Source organism: Juglans microcarpa x Juglans regia, chromosome 2S (assembly GCF_004785595.1).
Source record: "Juglans microcarpa x Juglans regia isolate MS1-56 chromosome 2S, Jm3101_v1.0, whole genome shotgun sequence".
In the NCBI taxonomy this organism is placed as follows: domain Eukaryota; kingdom Viridiplantae; phylum Streptophyta; class Magnoliopsida; order Fagales; family Juglandaceae; genus Juglans; species Juglans microcarpa x Juglans regia.
Genome location: NC_054597.1, coordinates 22,271,696 through 22,286,404, shown reverse-complemented (window position 1 = coordinate 22,286,404; position 14,709 = coordinate 22,271,696).

Sequence of the window (14,709 nt, the reverse complement as noted above, 5' to 3'; positions counted from 1 at the left end):
ATCCACTCCATTTCTCTAGGGTTTTCGTATCGCTCTTTTATATAAATTTATGCACTTATCATCTCATGCACGGAGAGACTGCCGAAACACAATTGCTACCCTCTTCAGCCTTCTCCCCCTCGCTGCCTCCCATCACCCACTAGCTCAACCGCACACGGTTATTTCACGAAGTCATCTCTACATCCTCGCATGACCGTCCACCACCCCATGCACCACCAAAGGCTAGCCACTGCCCAGGCCACGTGAATGTAAACCCCTGCACGAAGAACAGCCGTAGCCTCCATCCTTGTACGTTCGCAGCAAGCTCCTTCACACCGGCACCTCCATCTCACGGAAACCGCCTACCCAAGGTCTAGCGTACTACTCCTTAGCCTTTTCCCCCATTATGCGCCACCACCCTCTGCACAAACTCAGCTCGTTGTCCCTTGTTTTCCCACTCCCGAAACAAAGCAAGTCCTTGCTCAAGCCGTCCACTGAGCACCCTTGCTGGCCTCTCACTCCCCCTGTGCCCCTCGGTTTTTCAGCCATGTTACATGGCGGAAGCCACCGCACATAGCTCCCGACCAGTCGCACGCCTTCTCCCTATCCCACAGTGAGCTATCTCTCCCTTCCGTACGCCGTACGCTTTCCGTCTCTCTCTCTTTTTCTACGTAATGTTCATCTCTCTCTCTCATTCGTTGGTCTCTCTCTCTAACCAGTGTTCTGCCACCACCCCCACCGCCGTAAATAACCGCCCAGCTCGCCGCCTTTTTGCCCTCCATCACTCGATGAGTATGGCTACATACGAATTTATACTGTTATGTACATGAACCTCTGTCATTCCAAAATGGTCCTTATGTGGTTTGTTTAAGCCCTAAAATACCCTTATCATCAAACTAATTATAGGTTTATCATATTTTGGTCTATATATATTAGTAGGTTTTGTTTTAAATACAAGATGTTATAAAGAAAATAGAGAAAGATTTGAGATATATTATTAGTGATAATATATTTTTAGAAGTAAGTGCAAGATTTTAGTTTTAAACCCTTTAAAAAAAAAGAAACTAATTAGTCTATTTTTATTAAATGAAATTTTTACTTTTCTAACTTTTAATCAGTTTTGTTGTAATTATGTTAAGAGAATTTTTAAACTAGAGATGTATTTTTGTGGCATAGTTGTATTTAGTATAATATTATTATGCAACTTAGAAATGACTTGGAGTATAATAGTGAGAGGAATTCAGTGGATATTGAGGGTTTTAAAAAATGATGATATTTTAGGAATTATGAGAATGTTAGGTTTGTGGATTTAAAATAAATAAGTTCTTTTAGTATTTTAGGTTTAAATATCGAAATACGTGGTGGATTGGAAATTTATGGGACTTACTTGATTATCTTACAGGTGACGATTGTTAATTGTTCAGTATTTTTTAGGAAAGTTATGAAAAAGCTAAGAAGTCCTGGTAAGCGGGGTTCCTATACTAGACTTTGCATTAAAATAAAATGAGTTGAGGTTGACTTTTTGGAAAATATACATATTTGGTTATGAAAAGAAATTTGAACTACCTCAGTTATTTGTTCTACATTACTCATGAGATTCTGTTTAACAAGAAAGTATTTTCTGTCATGACTGGTGTAGACATGAGCTTATTTTTGACATTCTGTTTCTAAACTGTGCAAAAGAGAGCGAATACGTAATTTTGTGCATAAATTATGTTTTTGAGATATGATTATGTTCTATTTTGAAGATGTTTTGTAATCTGATATGATATGATGTGATTTCTAAAAACCTCTGGCATAACATTCTGTTTCTGTTTCTGTTTCGTTCTGACCTTACCACAGGTGCAAAATTGTGGCCTCTGTTCGGGTTGGCACCTACTTTGGAAACAAAGTGGTTTTCTGCGTGGTCTTTCCTATGTGCACACTCGGGACTCTGAGAATGAATAAGGGGAAGATTCACATTATGTTTCTGCTCGGTTAGCTACCGGGGTTTGCACAACCCTACCACGGGGGTTAAACATGGTATCTGTTCTGATATGATAAGATAAGATGTGAAGTTTCAGTTTATGCTATGCTAAAGGGATTTTGATTATGAATATTTTCAAACTTTCGCTCTGATAGTTTTGATAACATGTTCTGACGCTGCATTTTGAAAACATTATTCTGATTCTTCATTTTGAAAGAAAATATTTTGTTCTGCATTCTAAACTCTGTAAATACTCATGTTTACACACTATTATATGTCATCTACTTACTGAGTTGTTGATAACTTACTCCTTATCTCCATATATTTTTCAGATAATTTTGATAGTTCAGCTGGAGAACAAGAGTAGGAAGTTTTAGCAGGGTGTGATGATTGTAGTGGAATAAGTGTCCGAGGGTATAAGTGCTTATTTGAGAGTCGTAGTTGGTAAACTGATTTATTTTTCGGGTATTTTGAGTTGATGAGTTAAGGATATTTTCGAGTTTTTGGAGAATTCCTAATTTATGTTATTGAGAATTTTTTTGTTGTCCCCATGGAGGAACTTAGATATTTGGATTGATTAAATGCATTAATATTTTATGGAATTTTCTGGATTTTATAGTTGTGTTATTTAAGTTGATATTAGGTATTAAGAGCTAACTCTCTAGACCTCCAGAAACGGAGCGTTACAAATTCCATATCCGGTTTAGAAACAGAGCTACCATATTAGTGTTCTCAGCAACATTCTCATCAGGCATAGCCTCCAGTTCTGTGGCATAATCTCTATGCTTTGAAAAATTTTCAACATTTAAGTCCATCTCTGGTTCAGAAACAGAGTCTACCATATTAGCATTCTCAAACATTCTCATCAGGCATAGCTTCCAATTCCGGATCTACAACACCATTTTTTCCAGGTCTCTCTATTGCCTCTTCTTCAACATCCTCAACATGATATTCCTTTCCTTTTAAAATATTTTCTTCACTCGGCTGATCAGCAGTTCTGTTTCTCTCCATTGTTTCTTGACAAATTATTAACTATCCCTCCTCTGGTCTATTTTCCTATAGCATTAAGACTAGATCCATTGGCTTGTCCATGTGTGGAGCCAACTTTTCACTCGTATTTCCTTGTTCCGTTCCTGAGCCCATGTTCATCAAACCTTTGCCTTTATCTATATCATCATTTGGGATAGAGTGTTGGTCTGTTTTCGCAGCTTCGTGTCCTTCGCATTCTTACATACCCAAACTTTTTCTCCATTTATCTGTGTCTTCAATCTGCACGTACATACATTATGCCCTTGCACCTTACATCTTGAACAAAACACTGGGAGAGTTTCGTAAAGCACTTCCGGGTTTCATCTTGTCCCTGGCATCTCGATCCTGAAAAAAGGAATCGGTTCGTTTGCTTCATCCATCTCCAAACATAAACGTGCCCCATTTGTGCGAGTAGCACATTTCGTTGGATTATCTCTTCTAATATACCGGCCAATCGGAGCAGTAAGGATCTTTAGAAAGGATTCATGATAAAAATTTGGTGGAAGACTTGGCAACACTATCCAAACCGGTACCAATGATGATTCTTCATCTTCATTGAAATTTGGTTTCTAGTGAAAAGCTCGATATTGAACACCATTCATCTCACAAGTTTCACGAGGGAGAGCTTTCAAGAAATCTAGTTCATTTGACATTTGGACAAAGAAGTTTAGTGGTCTTTTCATGGCTAAAACAACCGGCATGCATGATACTCCCCAACGGATATGAATGAAAGACCGGATCGCATCCAATGAGGGCCTCTGCCTTAGGAACTTCAGAACAATGGAATAACAGAAAGGTTCGATAGATCTCACGATTTCCTCCTTAGTAAACTGAAACAAAGTTCCCCGTCCACGTACTTTGGCCCACGATGGGGCACAGACATCTCAAGTAAAGGTTGCGAAACCACATAAACAAGTTCAAAGTAGGAATGTCATCCTGCCTCTACAGTAGTGGCCGCGATGCAACCCCTTAACGTAAAAAGAACCCTAGCAAAATAAAGTTATCGCCCGAAAATCGCCGAAAGTTGAGAGAGCAATGTTCCTTGTGCCTATTACGACACCCTACGCACATTCATCCCACATTACCTAGCACTGTCTTAGAAGCTAACATACCTTACTCAAAAGTCTTAGAAGCTAACATACCTTCCTCAAAAGTCTTCTTGTTGCTTTCTTGCTCCTTGCTTTCCGCTACAGTCACCTTCTCGAGCTCTTTAGTGAATAAGGTCTCAAAGTTACATATTGTCCCACGTCTACGTCTAAGCCCTTTAAAAAGAGTGGAAATGTCTGATGTCATTTATGAGATATCACTGACTCCAAATATGCTTGGATAGAAGTATTTCATCCTTATCTTGTCATACTACAGGATGACAGTGACAGGTGACAAGGGCACAGTCCGCACACCCAACGATTTGCCAACTCCTCTTGTAACACCCCGCCTAAAAAGCTCCTTAGGCCTTGACCTTAGTAACCTTAGTCCTAGTTAATTAGAAGTTGAGCTATTCTAGAATAAGAATAATTTTGAATATTTGAGTTGGCAAGAGGACCTTATACTTTGGGTTTAGAAGAATTATTAGAAGATTTTAGTACAATAGTGATTTTTGAGGAAAAAGGAAAATTTTGGAGCTTGATATTATTTGGAGAATTTTTAGTGCTTATTTAATTTTGAGGATCAATGCCAAGAGGCCCATAAGGGAATGACACATGGTATATTGGATGGTCACCACAGTAATGGGCTAAGCAATTTTGGTTTAAATATTTGATGAAATTAGAGAAGGCCCAAAGAGTGGTTTACTAAGGGCCCAAGCTTTTTGGGTATAAAGGTCTATGAGAGGCACTAAGGTATTAGGCCCAACTTATTACGCATGAAGGATTAGAGAAGCAAGCCTGTTAGTGAATTTAGTGAGGCTTTTAGGACCTTAGAGCATTCATGGGCCTAGCCCAAGAAACCTTGAAACAAGCCCATAGGAATTCAAGACTAGCTTCGGCCCAAGCATGAGGAAGGCATAAGGCCTTTGGGCCAAGCTTGGTACAAATTTGACCCATGGCCTAATTAGGCCAAGTCAAATCTTTTCAAGCCCATCTTAAGTGGATTTTGAGGTTTCTTTTTAACCCGAAAATATTTGGTGGTAAGGCCTCTCTCATTCAAGCCCAAGAGCCATGAGCCACACACACACACATTTGGCCCTTTTAAGCCCACTTGGCGCAAAGCCATGTTTGGGTTTATTTCACTATTCAACTTGAAAGCCCAATACACTATACCATTGGTTTCCTTAAGCCCAAATCTCACCCTTATATCCAAATTAAGTTTTAAAAATTGGCTAAGGCCATTAACCATCATACTTAAGGTTAGTGAACTTTAAGCCATGCTTTGAAGCTTAATTGTGCTTAATCTTTTCTTAAACCTTTTAATTGAAATTTTCTTGAATTAATACTCCATTAAAACCATGATTATTTCCTGTTAATATTATAGCTAAACTACCCCACATGCCATTAAGAAAAATGACATAACAAGACCAAACCTTGCATCAATCGGTTTTGAGTATTATCCTTTGTAATGCTTGGATTGTTTTGCCCTTGGGCCTAACATTTTTGTGGTTTATCCTCAAGGATAATATGGTCTTTAAACATCTTATGAGACCCTCAAAAACCCAGTATGAGCCTTGGACGAATTTAGTTCCATCAAACCAACTCAAAACACCAAACCGATTGCACCTAGGAATCTAGTTGATTGCAAACTGTTTCAGTTGAGTTTCAACAACTCATTTGCCATGGTTAAAGCCACCACCCCATGCCACCTCCTTCTCCACCTAATCCTAAAGGGGTCCCATGACCATCATGAGAGTTGTAACTCAGTTTTTCCCACCCAAAATAATCAAAAACCGAAACTCAACAAAATCTGCCAAATGGAAGCAATGTGAATCCGCCGGTTGCAAGGGGAGATTTCATGATTTTTTTATCAACCAAATCATGTCCCAAGACCTGAACACCACTGTAGGACCATTGTAACCACAGTAGGGAAGAAATCATGGTGGTTTCAGGCCACTATCCCCCCTCCACAAGAAGACACAAACCAATGATGACAATCTGAAAATTTCAGCAATCACATCCATTGCATCACCTTATTTCGGGCCGCACCTTCATGATTCAATTGGCAGCCAGCTCTCCACCCTCTACCCCTAGAAAAAGTATTCAAGAAGTGACCTTGCTCCTACACAAATCAGCCATGATGATGGTTCAAAGAGATTAGTCAAGACAATGATCAAAATCTACCAAGGGAAAAATCAGTTGAACCTGTCAGCCCCCTTGGGTGATTTTGAAGATTTTTCTCCCCTCTCCTCCGCCCCACGACTGGACAGAGCCCATAGGAGTAATGTAGCAACCCCAGAAGTAAAATCATGGTGGTTTAGGGCACTATTTTGTTCTGTACAAGTGACACAAAGTGATGGAAGTAAATCTGAAAAATTCATATTCACACACCATCTTCCATCAAACCCCTTGGACCAAGCCAACGTCCCCTCCCCTTTGGCTGCCTATAAAAAGCCACCTCACCCCCTCAATTCCTCCACACCTCAGCTCCAAGCTTCCTCTTGAGCCTTGAAGAGAAATTCCCCCACTTAGAGATCAAAAGAGTGAAACTGAGTGAGTTCTTGGTGAGTTCTTAAGTGTTCTTGTGCAAGGGTGTCTTGGGTGCTTGGAAGGCCACGAAATTTGTAAAGTTTTCTTGATTTAATCTTAGCTAGCATGTCAAGCTTTGTTTCCATGTGTTGGTACGAAATTTGGGTGAGTTTTGGGAAGGTTTTCATGCTTAAATCAAAACCAGGCCAATTAAGGGATGGTTTGGATAATTAAATGATTTTATGTGGAAATTTAGCTATGGCAGGTGTTAAGCATGATTTAATATGATTTACTATTTCTTAGCATAATTATGGAAGGCTTAAATTATGATTAAAAGCATGCCATGGTAGGTTTTGGATCTATCTTGTTTTGATCATCAAGTATGAATTGGTTTTGAATGGAGTAGAGATTAAGGATATCTTAGCCATGATTAAGTGTTGAGATGAACTCTATTATCCCAGGATTAGTCTTCACTATGTCATCAAAGATGTTAGTGATTATTTGTGATTAAAGAAAATCTCATGTGCATGCAAATATAGGGGCAATAGTTCAAAATACACTTAGGCATCAACTAAGTGCATGCCATGGGTTGGGACCATTTGGGTAAGTTCCACTTTAATTTTTGAAAATCCAAGGGCATAGATGGTTTTAGAAGGCCAAAAATATGAAGTCCATGATTTTTTATTAAATTTGGAGTTCGTTTGCAATTAGTGAAAATTTAAGACCTTAACGGCAATTTTTGAGAGTCTAGGGGTATTTTTTAAAATACCCACTTTTGAAGCCTTTCATTATTGACCTCACTCACAGAAGTATTAATCCTAACTTAGTACACACTTGATTTATGTAGCTATGACATTATTGTTTTCAATTACTCCAAAAGTTTATAAGTTGGCCTCTAACTTGCACTTTGATAGATTATTTATGAATTATTGATAAATGTCTTATTCATGTTTCAATTATCACTTTGAAAAATATCATGTTATATGATACATTGAGTGTATATTTACATGACAAGTGATATTTCTACCATTTTAGCATAATGCACTTATAAATGTCATTTTTACTTGAAAAGCTTGCTATATATGCACACGACATGAAACACATTTTTCAAGCATAACATGAAAATAATTTTTGTCACGACTCCAAAGGCTAAGTTGGGGAATTATCCAAGTGGAACTCCTCTGTCTACTCTAGAGCGAGTAAAAATGAAATGGTAACCCCTAGGTTGACGAAGAATAGTCGATGAGCTTCAAATGGGTTCTTTTTAAATAACGCGGGAGCAAAGTCATATGTTATGACACCTAATACTGGTGGGTATATATGTTATGATGTTATGATGATGTTATATTATATTACCAATGCATTGAGAACGACGTCTATAGACAATGACATAGTACCAACATGAGTTGCGCTACGGTCACAGGCAGGTGCTCATGGTGCATATGGGAAACCATGTTGCTACCACACGTTTGTTAATGATGGCTTTAATAAACAATAAAATATTATGATTTTTGAAATAAATGAAGTATGAAATATTCTCTTTTGAAATGTCATGTTTTTGGAATGAGAAAGTGAAAATGTTGAAGGTGAAAGTGCATCAAGGTTTTTCTAAAAATGTTGTGGAATTTAGATGGAAGATACATGCACATTTTTTTTTTGCATTTCATGCAATTCGTATTTATCATTCTTCATGAATAATTTATCTTTGTGCAAGTTAATTGTTTAACTTACTGAGATTTCGAGTAAATCTCACCCCTTGTAGGACCACTATCACCCCGGAATGATAGAAGTTGTGACAGGACCGTAGAGGATGAACATGATGGATCGTTGGACGTAGATGGTTTAAGAGGAGCCGGACCTTGAATGAAGACTAAAAATAATTTTCATGCTCATAAGCATTGACTCTTCATACTTCAGAACGTATGAAATAGTTGGTCTAACCATAAAACTTGGATTCATTATTTTGTATTAAGGAAATGTTTTCCTTAAGTTTGAACTTATGATGGTTATTAATTCTATTTGGATGTTTTTAGTCCATTCTGACATGAGTCATAACTAATCACCCTTAATCCGTTGCGATTATTGCATACTACTAGTTGCACTTATAGAATGTTTTGCATATTAACTATCATGTACCCCCATATGTAACCTTGTGTTGCATGTCTTGACACTCTAAGTCTCTGTTCCATCCCAAGCGGAGGTTGGGGGCGTCACACCTCTATTCTCTTTTGGACAAGGCTCCTCCACATGGTGTTGGGCCATACTTCCCTGTCTGACGACACAACTTGTCGGGCATTCACCTTTAAATGCAAAGTCACTCTAGATGTGACCTCTAAGATAAAGTGTAGGCTTCTGCCCTTGTTGTTAACACTTCTCCAAACTCTTCCATGTTATCTCAAAAATTTCTCATGACAGGTTGTGTTAGTCGTTATTTGTAGTTCCTATTTGGGCTTGATAGAAACCGAAACCCCAAACCAAACCCTACTGAAACCCCAAATGAGACCCATCGAATTGCACCACTTATGCATGGCTTCTTGGAGAATTTTCTCAATACCATGAGTGTACTTCCACTACCCATGTCAGTCTCAAATAGTGTTTCATAAGGCAAAAAGCTACCTCACCACCACATCACACGGCAACTTCAAGGCACAAAACCATATGCTATAGCCCCTGGTCTGGGGCATGGTTTTGGCTGACAAACCCATCACCAAAACGTCACCCTCACATCCCCCCAACCCCTCCAGCAGTATATGAGTCATCCATGGCTTGTCTCTTAGGCTTTTGTTACATTTGAAACACTTTCTTGGAGAGAACTCAAAGAGAAGCTTCAGACAACTTTTATGAGCTTTTCTTGTCAAAATGTTCAAAGCCTTTGTAAGTAGATTCTCACAAAATTCTCTTCATATAAGTTGTTTCTATTTGAGTCTAGATTCCGTTGGTACAAGTTTTGTGATTTTTCATGGAGGGTTGATTAGTGAAAAATCTATTTAAGCATGGAAAGGTCATACTGGGTGATAATCTGGACAATGTGTGATTCTTTAATTTTTTTAAGTTGTTCTTGACAAGATCTTTGTCCAATATTTTTATGGTCTGGATTTGACATATTAACATGAAATTTTGATTTAAAACTGTTACATATTGAGAGTTTTTATTAAGAATTTTGCATGATATGATGAAGTTGGAAACTATGAGTGTAAAAACAGTTTTTGTTTTGAGTCAGCTTGGATCTTTTCATGTGAAAGCTTGCTCCTATGGTCTTGATATTCACATATGTTCTTCTTGAGACTTTGATACATGTGTTAGGAAATTAGTTTGAAGATTTATGGTTGTGATCGTGAAAGGATGAATTTTTATGCTTGTTGAGGTCCGGTTGAAACAAATACTTGAGGCTCACAAGTTGTGTTGTGTTTCTATGCAATTGTTACCATGTGATCTTGAGTTTAATGCTTTGATTCATCTTAAGAATTGAATGTGAAGCATATGATGTTGTTTATTGATGGTTTACTTCATGGAAAATGTCAGATCTAGTACTTTGATCAAAGAACAAAACATGTGGTATTCGGTTTTGGAGAAAATGTCCAAGACGATAGTAGAGTGGTTGACCTTTTGGGATTTTTAAGATTTGTTACTTGTTTTTTCAAGAATGCTACTTCTTAGGATTGATTTATGGTTATGTTAAGAATATGTTTTTGAACTTTTGGAGTTCTTGAAGTTGGTTTGAAAAAGGATAGACCTAGAACATCAAGGGTTGGTCTTTGTGGTAAATAACTTGATGTTTTGGAGTTCACCACGAAAAAATAGTATTTTCAAGTTTGTTGAGTCTTTTGCATTTATCACAATCCCAAGTGCTAGGATGGGGTAATATCCTAGTGGAACTTCATTGTTCACGCTGGAGTATTTAAATTGGTGTAAAATTCTCTAGGTTGACAAAATATTGTCAACTAAGGGTGTAATCATTCCGGTCCGGTCTAGGAGGGGTCATGGATTTCAGTCCACACTTTTTGCAAGATTGAACTAGACCGATTACACCTATAGACCGGACCAAACCATTAGCTATCAGTCTGGTTGGTCCAGTCAATCCAATTCGGTCCAACATTTTTTTCCTCTTTTCTTTTTTGGTATATAAATTAGTTACAAAAAATTAATTAAATTAGTAAAATTAAATGATCTCTTTAACGTAGATTATGTAACTAACTCATTAAAGCAATAACTAATTATAACTTAGTACTGTAGTATTCGTAATGTCCAATATTAAAATTCTAACATTTATATATGGTTAATGAATATTAAATAATTTTATTGTCCATAGATTATTCGTGCTTACTTGCAACTTAGGTATCTTTAAACAAATTACCTAATTACTTTAACTAGGTATAAATAGTAAAGTATGTATCTACATATAATAATATATAAATATACATATATATTATCAAATGGTTTATCATATGATATATTAGTTAATTGATAGCATATTTTAGTTTAAATTTATATGGCCAATTATGATAGAATAGATGAAAATTACATAATTAACTTATACAACTACAATATAAAATAATATATTATCTATTAAATCATATTTAAAAATTTATATGAAAATATTTCAATTCGCTTTGGTCCGGTCCAGTCCAAAAAAACCACACCTCGTGAGCAGACTGAAAATCGAATTTCTCATACACCATTGACCAAATTTTCGGTCTGGTCCGGTCCAGAATGAAACCTTTTACCCCTATTGTCAATAGGCTTCAAATGGGGCTTAAGTAACTGGTCGCCAGAGTGAAGTCAGGCACCAATGCCGATGGTGCCAACCACAGTTCATGTCACGTTATTTGCCGAGTCACGTCACATTTGTTCATGTTCACGTTAGTATTCATGTTTTTACTGTCATGCATGCATGTACACTACTGTTTAAAGTAAATTATTAACTTGTTGAGATTTCTAATCAAATCTCACTTGATAGTCTAAACTATTATTCCCCTTAGAATGGTAGAACATGTGTTAGGATTTGTAGACGCTATCGATGGCCTATTGGAGGAGGTTGATTAGGCATTAATGCAATGACGCAGAGCTCATAGCCTTGATGCTCCATTTCATCAATAGTATGTTAGCTTCCTTGGTCAAGTTGCATGAGCTACTCGAAGGACTAGTCTAGTATATTTTAGTAGTCTTTACATGTACTTAAGAGCACTATCTCTAGTACTCGTGATGTTACAGATCTTTGAACATACACTTTAACTTTTGAACATCTGTTATATGGATTTTATGAAGTATGTTTATGTTTTGGGATATATTTATGCTTTGTGCCAAACTAACAACACATGTCATGCTTGTAATCATGTATGTGACCGAAAGTTCAATGTATCATGTGATATTTCATGCTTAAACCAACATTTATAACAATTTGGTGTTTATACAAAAAACATAGATAAATTATCCAAGAGTAAGTTAGAGGTTAACTTACAAACTTCCTGATTTTTAAAATTAGTCGTGAATGAAATAAAATACGTACTAGATTTAGAAATCTTGAAATTTTCAGAATTCAATAAACTAAAATAATATTTGCAAAATTGCCCCATAACTTTCTCGAAATTGCTATTTTGGTCCAAAACTTTCACTAGTTGCATTTTGGCTCCAAATATTACTAATTACACAAAATTCATATATTCCATATTCTTATTCCATATATGACCTTAGAATTTCATGAATAAAACATCCACTATGCAAAATTCATCCAACCCACGGCGTGGATATTACTAAGTTTCGCTATATATGATTTTAAGCGCATAATCTCTATGGATGCTTACACAATAGAACATTAACACATGACTAGATCGACTGATCAACTAGATCTTATTAACATGCTAGTAACTAAAATTTAAGAATCATGGGATAATATCAACATTCATGTTATGAACAACACCAAAACATCATACAATCACCAACTGAGTACCTAGCATGATGTATCTACCTTCTCTTTAGCATATGAACTCTTATAGCTCTAAAGAATTGTGCATTCTAACTCTTAACATGATGATAACAGGCTTCTAGATGCTTATAACACATGCTTTAGGAAACTTAATCAGGACATCACAAGATAACCTCCAACCAAAAGGGGGAAACTGAAACATCCTAGACGATCAACCCAAAATATTGATTTATAAATCTATCATGATATGTTGTTTTGCTTAAATATAAACCTTCAATCAATTCAACTAGACATTAGCTAAGCTTACAACATTGTATCAAGACATGTCATGTTTAAAATGTTTACATCAAAATAAGTTATTTATGAAGGACTCCAAATCTAAACTGAAAGCATGCTTCCCAAGATTCACCTCATATAATTCAATCAAAGCTCAACATGTTAATCTAACTTCCAATAAAACGATATGGTAGGGTTACTCACCAATTCGTGGCTTTTGGAACTCTTAAGAACCGATCCTCTCTAAGAAACTCACTCAAACCTCTCGGTTTCACTCACTTAAAACTATGGATATTCACACAAGAAAGCTACTGCAAAGCTTGAAAGTGGCATGGGAGGAAGTGAGGGGATGAAAGGGTTATTTATAGAGTGCATTTGAGGAAGGAAGAGGTGTAAGTGGGCTAAGTGTTGCACGGCTTGCCTAAAATTGTGACAACCCAGACTTAGCCAAGTTTTCGCCTATTTTTTCGTCGCCACTATATGTTTAATTTTTGGGCCATGCAAGAGGTGTAGAGTACTTAGAAACCTGCATTAGGCATCTAAGCTCATAAGATAGGCCCAGCAAGGCCTTAGGAATCTGGCCAGGCTAAAGCCTAAAACCCTAGGGGAACAAGGAGCACATGCCCAACACACTTGACGTTTGGCCCAATGTCACACACAAGGCACAATAAACCTAGATTTGATTAAGGGAAATATGGGTGAGAGACTTTAGGGCTTCAGTAACCCAAAAGCCCTAGCACGCCTACCATGAAAATGACCACCTGTTTTTTATACTTGTCACACATGAAGAAGGGTTCTAGAAGGAAGAAATCATGAGATGCCAAGGGAAAAGATAAGATCCATCCCCTTAGACTCTCAGCCAAAGCACCAACTCAACAACCATTGTGATAACCTGAAACATGGCTAGATTACATCCGTAATTATTTTCGTTGCCTTAGTACTATTTTAGGGCCATGAGAATAGATCTAGTTGGATAGAGGCCTTGGATTTTGTAGTTAGCAACCCAAGCCAAAAAGAAGAACAACCAAGCCCATGCATCTTCGGTGATAAGTGTTATTTTTATGCGATTTTAATCACTCATTTATTTATGAAAAGTGACAGTTTTCCTTTAATTCTATTGATTTTATTTTATTTATAAATATTTATCGTTATTTTCTTGGATTTGAAGAAATGAAAAAATTTAGTGCGAAAGTTGAGCATTTCGGTACAAAAGAAGAGATTATAGGTCCAGACCGACTAGAGACAGCCAGATCTGAAGAGAGCCGAGGAGATTTAGGTGAGGAGACTTAATGGCAACCAGAATTGGCGACAAGAGTTAGATGATGAGCGATATATTTTACCTTCTAGGCGAGAAGACCTGGCGTAGGCTCTGGGCAGTTAGATTGGGCGACTAGTCTAACCGACCAAGTTAAAAGACCGACCTACACGACATCATGTGCAACAACTAGCAAAGGCAAGTAGCTTTTGTAACCCCCGCTCCTTTCTTTTTACATAAGTTTCTCTCTTTCTTACGTAAGATTCCTCCTTTCTAACGTAAGCAAATTCCGATGACAGAATTATGCAACAGTCTGCCATTCTTTCTGGCGATCGCAAGCATCGTCATGTGTGCCGAACCATGACGACGTGCCTCTCGAGATATTAGGTGACTTCTAAGGCACGCCTAGTGTTTTAAATGTACTGGAAATATTTATATGAGGTATTTCCAGTATCGTTGAGTTAAACTTGTTTTTAAAAGAGACAATTATAATATTTTGAAGAGCTCCAAAATATTATAATTTTCGGAGATCATTTTAATATTAATTATTAAAATGATTCCCGTTATTTGAAATATTAAGATATTTAAATTATGTTGAAAGTTTTAATTAAATTAAATGGTTTCATCCTTTTAAATATATTAAATAAGACTTCATCATTTTATTAAT